Source organism: Mesoplodon densirostris, chromosome 5 (genome assembly GCF_025265405.1).
Source record: "Mesoplodon densirostris isolate mMesDen1 chromosome 5, mMesDen1 primary haplotype, whole genome shotgun sequence".
Lineage (NCBI taxonomy): Eukaryota > Metazoa > Chordata > Mammalia > Artiodactyla > Ziphiidae > Mesoplodon > Mesoplodon densirostris.
Window position 1 is genome coordinate 11,957,731 of NC_082665.1, and position 9,519 is coordinate 11,967,249.

The window sequence follows — 9,519 nt, forward strand, 5'->3', positions numbered from 1 at the left end:
GATTTGGAAGTTCCCTCAGGCTTGGAAACATTAAATGCAAAGGAGATATGGGAAGGCACCAATAGCATCTGCTATAGTTAACCCTTATACCATCAGAACAATTTTTGCCCCACATGAACTCACTTCATGCTGTAACTGGTTCTTCCAGGTGATGGCTGGTCACGATTAAAAAAGAATTTTAAAAATTGTCATGATAGGGAGATTAGAGGGACAGTCCCTATTTCTGAAGATGTTCTTGAGGCCATAATAGACACTCGTCTTCTCCTTCTTCTCCCACCAATTTGAGATTCTCCTCACTCTAGGCCAGCACTTCTGATCTGGGTTGCTTGCCTGGTGGGATGACCCAGACTTTATCCCTGAGCGATCTGTACCCCCATGACTGTGCCCTTATCAGGCTGTTACTGTAATTGTCCATTCCCAGTCATGACTTGGCATGGAAGCATGAAGACACGCCTCAGGGAATTCCCTGTGTTTCAGAACCACTCCTTCTTGTCCCATTATGTAGTTGTATCTCCTCATAATAATTGGGGTGAATTACGCTTGCCTTTACAGCATCTCCTTTTTCTGTCTTCTGGTCTACTGGCATGAGGAGCTCAAAATAACTAAGTTTTAGCCACAGACTCAGGTTTAGTGGAGTCCTATGTCCTTTTGCAAAACACCCCCTTATCCCCATCAGGAAACTGAGACCTCTAGTCCACCCAAACCTAAAGTGCAGATTCCCCAGGGGGACCCTGGGAGTGATGGTGAGAGATGCCACTAGACTTCCATCCCTTGGTTCCCAGACCTTTGAATTCTACCTATCAGAGACCAACACCTCAATACCTCAGCAATCACCTGCCAGCTGGTGCCTTAGCTGTGGTGTTTCAGACCATCCCAATGTTTTATCAGACTGGTAGCTTCTAGGTGATGTTCCATACAGTAGGATCACTGGATCCCAGGATCATGTGCCCATTGTTGTACCTGCTTTGACATAAAGTGGAACCCTTGGTCTGAGGCAATGTGTCAGGATTCAATCAGAGAAGCAGAACCACCCTGAATGACGTAGAATAACGTATTGTTGTAGGCTGAATGATACCCCCCACAAAAGATGTCCACATCCTAATTCCTGGAAACTGTGAATGCATTAGTTTAGATGGCAAAGGGGGGATTAGGGTAGCAAATGGAATTGAGGTTGCTTATCAGCTGACCTTAAAATTGGATTATCTGGTTAGACCCAAGGTAGTCACGAGGGTCCTTAAATGTGGAAAGGGGAGGCAGAAGAGGAGGTCAAGCAATGCCAAGTGAGAACTTGACCTATTGTTGCTGACTTTGAAGATGGAAGAAGGGACCACAAGCCAAGGAATATGGGTGACTTCTAGAAGCTGGAAAAGTCAAGGAAATGATTCTCCCCTACAGCTTTCAGAAAGGAACACAGCTCTGGTGACACCCTGATTTCAGCCCAGTGAGACCCATTTTGGACTTCTGAGTCACAGAACTTACAACTCAGTCGTATAATAAATTTGTGCTCTTTTAAAAAAAATTAATTTGTTGATTTATTTATATTTATTTATTTTTTTCTGCGTTGAGTCTTCATTGCTGCACGCAGGCTTTTTGTAGTTGCAACGAGCGGGGGCTACTCTTTGTTGCAGAGCACAAGCTCTAGGCGCATGGGCTTCAGTAGTTGTGGCACATGGGCTCAGTAGTTGTGGCTCGTGGGCTCTAGAGCACAGGTTCAGTATCTGTGGCGCATGGGCTTTGTTGTTCTGCGGCATGTGGGATCTTCCTGGACCAGGGATCAAACCCTTGTCCCCTGCATTGGCAGGCAGATTCTTAGCCACTGCGCCACCAGGGAAGTCCCTAAATTTGTGTTCTTTTCAGCCACTGTTTGTGGTAATTTGTTAGAGTAGCAACGGAAAACTAATACTGATATTTATCGTAGGGATTAGACCCTCGGCAGTTATGCTGTCAGGAAGGAAAGCTGAACGTGAACTGACCAGCTGCTGTCCCACACCAGCAAGTCAAGCAAGCGAGTCAACAACCATGTGCCCAGCTGCCCAATGCCATGATGGATGCTTGCCTCTGTCTTAAACATCTTCGGCAAATTGCTTCCCAGGGGGCTGCTAATCTGCAACAATACAGCGAAGGAAATTCTGGGAAGTGTAGCTTCTGCATAGCTATTTTGACACTAAAATGCCACCCACTCTTTTGACCTTTGGATGGTGATGGGGACTAAGGCACTGCCGGGCATGTAAGGAATAGCATTAATCCCAGTAAAATGAATTGCTAGCCCTCCAGGTGGAAGTGGTCAGATGCCTGGAGCATGGGTGGATGGAGGATATTACTGTGTAGGAGTCAGCATCCATCTAGGCTGATGTGGGGTTGAACGACCAGCCTTGGTGACAGGGAGCCCAGGCTGTTGGGCCCGTGCATAGCTTCTTTCATGGCTGCTCTAGTCCTGGGCACACTGTGCAAACAGCATGGGGGCTGAAGATGGAGACCGGTTGACCTCTATAGGATGAGTGGGCCTCTCCACCCAGTGGCCCAGGGCTCCCCCATGGTGGAAGCTCTCTGGTGAGCACTGGTAATAGGCACCCAGACCTACCCCTTCCCTAGACCTCTTTGTCCATGAGTTTCTAATTTCTTTTATTCCAGGCCATTTGTTGGATTCATGCGTACAAGTAAAGGCATGTAATTTATTCGTTCACTTAAAAACATGTATTAAGCTCCACCCTGTACCAGGTGTGATGCTGAGCACTGGGATCATTGTAGTGAGCAAGAGTGTCACTGCCCCCGCCTCCAAGGAGCTGGCAGTCTAATAGGGGAAAGGTCATTATACGAGTTCTTTCTAGGGTGATGTGAAAGTACGGAGTGCTGAGGGGCCTATAACAGGAGGACAGCCTAGTCAGAGAGTAACAGTTCAAGGAACAAGAGTAAGGCCGGGAAGGTCGGGCTGGAAAAAGGAGCCACATTAGGCGAGGAAAGGATTCAGGGCTTAACCTAAGAGCAATGGGAAAGCACCTGATAGGTCCCAAATATTGTCTTTAAAGGGCCACTCTCTCCTGTGAGGAGAATGACTTGGAGAAGGACAAGAGAGGAGCAGGACCGGTTAGGAGGTGGTGTGTGGGGACCAGATGGTGGCGTAGACTAGGGCAGGGGTGACGGACACAGAAGCGGAAGGATTCAAGAGCAGTTGAGAAGGTGGAAGGAATGGGACTTGGGGAAGGATTGGATAAGGAGTGAGGAGGAAGGAAGGGTCAAGGACACCTTGTGGGTTTCCAGTCTGAGCGAAAGGATGGATCCATTTCCTGAGCTGGCACAGAGTGCAGTGGAGGGCAGCCTGGAGGTTCATTTCTTCATCTACGTTTACTGATTTCTTAGGAAGAGGTCAGTACATGGAGGTGCTGAAAAGAGTAGAGTAGAAGGTTGTCCCTGCCCTGAAGGAAGGCAGTCTAGTGGGCAAGAAAGAAAGGCAGACCAATACATGGAAGGCAGTAATTCAGCTGGCAAAAAAAAATATATATATATTTTTTGCCACGCTGTGTGGCATGTGGAATCTTAGTTCCCTGATCAGGGATCGAACCCATACCCCCTACATTGGTAGGGTGGAGTCTTTTTTTTTTTTTTTTAACATCTTTATTGGCGTATAATTGCTTTACAATGGTGTGTTAGTTTCTGCTGTATAACAAAGTGAATCAGCTATACATATACATACATCCCCATATCTCCTCCCTCTTGCGTCTCCCTCCCACCCTCCCTATCCTACCCCTCTAGGCGGTCACAAAGCACCGAGCTGATCTCCCTGTGCTATGCGGCTGCTTCCCACTAACTATCTATTTTACATCTGGTAGTGTATATATGTCCATGCCACTCACTTCGTCCCAGCTTAGGTAGGGTGGAGTCTTAACCACTGGACCACCAGGGAAGTCCTATTCTGGCTTTTTGACCAAGTCACCCTACTCTTGGAGAGTGATCTGAAAGAAATAACTCTAAATGAAACAGTGAATCCATTTCAATTCAACAGATCCCTTTTTTGAGCAACAACTCATGGTATGTTGGGCACCATTTGGCCTGAGGAACCAAAGACAAGTGAATATAGCCCTTCACCTCATGTTGCTCACAGTCCGGCAGGAAAGACAAGCATGCGAGTAACTGTGATGTGAAAGAACATGTGAACAGAGCCAGCTGAGAAGTGAGCGGAAGTTGGTAGCTGGCCAGATTCTTCAGAAGGTCCCCACTCCACAGAGCTGCCTCCCTCAATGCCTTCATATTGGGACAGAATTAGACTGGCATTCATTTTTCTGGCTTGCAATGTTTGCAATGTTGACTCTCTTAAACATTGTTTATTTATTTAGGCTGCGTTTGGTCTTCGTTGCTGTGTGCTGACTTTCTCTGGTTGCAGTTAGTGGGGGCTACTCTTCATTGTGGTGCGTGGGCTTCTCATTGTGGTGGCTTCTCTTGTTGCAGAGCACGGGCTCTAGGTGTGCAGGCTTCAGTAGTTGTAACATGCGGGCTCAGTAGTTGTGGCTCGCAGGCTCTAGAGCGCAGGCTCAGTAGTTGTGGCACACGGGCTTAGTTGCTCCGCAGCATGTGGGATCTTCCTGGACCAGGGATGGAACCCGTGTCCCCTGCATTGGCAGGCAGATTCTTCACCACTGCGCCACCAGGGAAGTCCCTTAAACATTGTTTTAAATTGTGAATAAAACATGTTATGTGTGATGAAGCTAGTATACATTTCTGTATGAAACATTATTTATATTGGTTTGGGGGGTGTTGGGAGGGCTAGTAGTATTTTTGAAACTTAACATCCCCAGCGTTGCCCGATTAAAATACAAAATTAGAATTATGCTTTCACATAAGCAGATGAATAATGTTTTAGTGTAAGTGTGTCCCAAGTATTGCATGGGATATTACTAAAAAATTTTTGTTGCTGTACAATGCTTTGAATACTCTGGCATTTTACATAGAGATGATTATGAATTTTTTAGTATAAAACAATTTTTGAAATCTTCTAAATGAATTCTGTCACATAGACATGTAGAAATCATCTTTGTGGCCCATCTGTAATTTCAGACAAATAACAAAAAACTTTTGAGTTTATGTTCCATGCAATATTTGGGACAGACTTATACTAAAACATTATGTATTGTTTACCTGAAATTAAAATTCAATTTAAATTTAACTGGGTGTCTTGTATTTTTGTTAAATCTAGCAACTCTAAACGGTATACACCGTCTTCAGCAACACCTTGCTTTCTTTGTGTTTCCTCATGACACAGCGGTTTAGGAATCTATTTCGAAAATACCAGCTAGCTGTGAACCTAAATAGGATGACTTGTCTTCCCCTAGTGGCGAATCCAGTCAATGTATGTAATTCAATGCCCACTTAATCACTTACTAAACACTTACCAAGTGTCAGCTACAAAGTTAAAAAAAAAAAAAAAAAGCTAGTCCTTGCTTTCATGGAGCGTGTTATCTAGCAGAAGGGGATACATATGTTGGCAAATGCTATAAAGTCTCTCCTAGGGCAATGTCTTTGCTGGACAGACATGAAGGTAAGATGGGCACAAAGGCGACTTCTACATGTGTACACGGTGGAGGTCTTCTAGGAAGATTTCAGAGTGGATGGTGCACTTTTATTCTGAAACATTCATAATCATCTTTTTTAAAAAAAATTTACTTATTTTTGGCTGCATTGGGTCTTCGTTCCTGTGTGCAGGCTTTCTCTAGTTGCGGCGAGCGGGGGCTACTCTTCATTGCAGTGAGCATGCTTCTCATTGCGGTGGCTTCTCTTGTGGAGCACGGGCTCTAGGCGCGTGGGCTTCAGTAGTTGTGGCACGTGGGCTCAGTAGTTGTGGCTTGCGGTCTCTAGAGCGCAGGCTCAGTAGTAGCGCACAGGCTTAGTTGCTCTGTGGCATGTGGGATCTTCCCGGACCAGGGCTCGAACCCGTGTCCTCTGCACTGGCAGGTGGATTCTTAACCACTGGGCCACCAGGGAAGCCCAATCATCATTTTTTTTCCGGCCGCGCTGTTCTGTTTGTGGGATCTTGGTTCTCCGACCAGGCTTCAAACCCTGGCCACTGCAGTGAAAGAGCCATGTTCTAACCACTGGACCGCTGGGGAATTCTCCAGCTCTTTTTACAAGTTAAATTCCAGGGTATTAAAGCCTTATAAAATCTGGGAACAGACAATAGTACACAAAAGGCACTCTGCTATCTGTTATGCAGTTAAGGACTAATTCCAGTCTTTTGGAAAATATGGACCAGCTTTCTACTGGAGAGATAGGAAAATGTTCTTCTTCAGTCATTCCCTTTCCCCTCAGCGCCTTCTCTCTGATGGATCCAGGAACTTTGGGGACGGAGGACCGGGAGTGGCCAGTCACTGTGAGGAGAAATGTTTAATGTCAACCTGCTCCTGAGAGAATTTCTCCATTTCCTCCCTCTTCCCAAGACCTTCTTCTAAGCCAGCATATCGACGCTGCCCACTTTTTCTTTTCTTGGTCTGCATCAATTACAACTTCCGCACCCAGAAGATATCTTCTGCTACAACATGAGTTCTAGTGGGTACAGAACGTGGGAAGGGAAGGTATATCCTTTCCATAAAAGACGTATCAAATTCTCTCTTCTTGCATTTTTTTCACTCAGGTGAAAAAACTGGATGTTACTGGTATTTGTCATTACTGTTAAGTAACAAGGGGTTTTCCGGGCATCAGAGATGAATTTACTCATATTTACTTCCCTCTACAGTTTGAAAAAAAATTTGAGGAAGCTTACTAAAAACACATGAAGTGTTCCCAGCCTGAACGTCAGTGGTGTTTAACTTCAGATTCAAACGTGTCTAGAAGGCAGATCAATTTACATGTGGGACTAGGGAGTCTCCATAAAGAGCTTGTCCTGAGAAGAAATGTTGGTAAAAGGAAGCAGTGTAGTTCGACAGAGCAGAGTCTGCACCACACTGCAGACTCACTGGGTCAAGGCTGTGCTCCGGCCAAGTCTAAAGTTGAGGCTGTGAAAATGCAAAGGGCAAGCAGAGAGCTCCCTGTCCAGGAGCTCCGTGGGGCGGTGACGGCAGTGGGGCCCCCTTCAGGATACCAACGCTGGGCACGCGCACACCGGGTACAGGGGCCAGCCCCCTCGGTTGTGAATACCTTGTGAAGACAGCAGTTGCCACTCCTGTGATGCATGTTTAATCAGTTCAAGCAGAACCACCATAAAACCCAACACTTTTGGCTTCAGCGTTTATTACAGAAAACTGTTTTAACAAACTGTTTAAAAAACAGCAATGGGGGTTAGGACAAAGTACGAATGAAATAAGATACAAAGCTCACTGCGTAGAAACATTGGAAACATGGTTGTGTCCTTCCACAACTCAACAAGACACACAAACAGTGTCAGAAACACCCATTTGGTTCCAATTTTAGATTTCAGTCATTTGACAATTATTTCCTGTGCACTTTTTAGGTGTGAGGCACCGCACTGTGGTAGGTGCTGGGGATACAGTAACAAGTAAAAGTAAATTCCTGCTCTCACAGAGCTTCCGGTCCCCTGGGGGGGGCAGACAGACACCACAAAACAAACATGTCAGGTAGTCAAAGGGTTACCGGGACGAGCGGGCAGGTAGGCAAAGTTTCTGTACACTCTCCAAATTCTTAGGAGCAATCAGAGGCTGCTTTGAAGGTCACAGCTTGGGGAAAAGATACGAACTCTGAATTATATATATATATATATATATATATATATATATATATATATATATTTTTTTTTTTTTTTTTTTTGTGGTACGCGGGCCTCTCACTGTTGTGGCCTCTCCCGTTGCGCAGCACAGGCTCCGGACGTGCAGGCTCAGCGGTCATGGCTCACGGGCCCAGCCACTCCGCGGCACGTGGGACCCTCCCAGACCGGGGCACGAACCCGTGTTCCCTGCATCGGCAGGCGGACTCTCAACCACTGCGCCACCAGGGAAGCCCTGAATTATATTTTTGAAATAACTTTTTTATAGGTTGCAAATTTCTGCTCAGACTCTTTAGTTCATAGTTCTCGAGCAGCATTTATACTTTTCTAACTAGAAGCTATGCTAAGTCTTTATGGCTGTCCTGCTGGAGTATGGCCCACAGCATGCATGTGCACGTGTAGGTATAAGTATGCATGTATGTTTACAGACGTACGTCACCACTTACCTATGTTAATCTGTATTATGTATTAATACATTATTTCTGGCTGTAATGATACAAATCTTTTACATAAATGCGTAGGTTTTATCCAGCTTCTCCAAGAACTATCAATATTGTAGTTCTGAGGCAGTTTATTGGTGCTCCCAAGTATATGGTATTTCCAAGTAAACTATTCTTCAGAAAAAATACTTGTCACTTTACAAGTAAGCACATCCTGATTAAGCTACACGTGGACCACAATGAAGAATGGAATGGAATTGCATTTTTAGGTCAGAAGACAAGGCAAAATCGAGGGTTTTTTGTTCGCTGCTGCTCAGATGCTTGTTCGCTGAAAACCACAGGGGGTCCTAAACCCCAAAGACACACAGACTCCCACATCCAGGGACCTGTCGACTTCTGTGGTGTCTTTTCATCCTAATGCCCGAGTTTTCCCTCTTTCACATCCCACGAAGGCGCTGTTTCCTTTTGGGATGTGCATTCTGAAGCAGCCTTCTTCCTCTGGTAAATCCCGGGCCTGCGTGCTGACCAGGCCTGTCGCACTGACACAGCGTGGAAGCCTGGGCTGACAGGGTCCTGGCATGTTCCTCACTTCCTCACTACAGAGGCAAATTCCCACTGACAGGGCCTTTACAAGCGAAGGGCCAACCCAGATCTGCTTTGAACCAAAGGCCTCCGGTCAGCAGGATCAAAGGTGTGCGTGGGTCCCTGTAGGGATTCTGCAGCAGAGAACTGCCTTGGCGGGGATCCCTGGCCCATACTGTATGCTCCCCTGGGAGCTGGACCAAGGTCTAGGGAAGCACACAGTGTGCTCTGCAGAGGACGTGCTGAGCGTCACAGCCCTTCCCAGGGCAGCTGCTTTCAACCTTTTCCTCTACCCAGAAGACCACAGCGGACCATTGTGTAAATAAGACTGGCCTGCCGTGATGCTCTGGGTAGCTTCATCTCCCTTCCCTTTCACTGGTCCTTCTGCAACGACTGAAGCTGAGAACCCGGCCTCAGAGGCCACCAGAATTCCTACACTTCCCTCCTCCGCAGGATCTCCATGAATAATCCCAAATAGAGAATCATTTTAAAAAAAAGCTATAGGGCCTCCCTGGTGGCGCAGTGGTTGAGAGTCCGCCTGCCGATGCAGGGGATACGGGTTCGTGCCCCGGTCTGGGAGGATCCCATATGCCGTGGAGCGGCTGGGCCCGTGAGCCATGGCCGCTGGGCCTGCGCATCCGGAGCCTGTGCTCCGCAACGGGAGAGGCCACAACAGTGAGAGGCCCGCATACCGCAAAAAAAAAAGAAAAAAAAAAAAAAAAAGCTATAGATGCCCTTGAAAGGCATTATATATTTTAAAAATTAGGTTTTCTTCCCAGGTACATTTCCTCC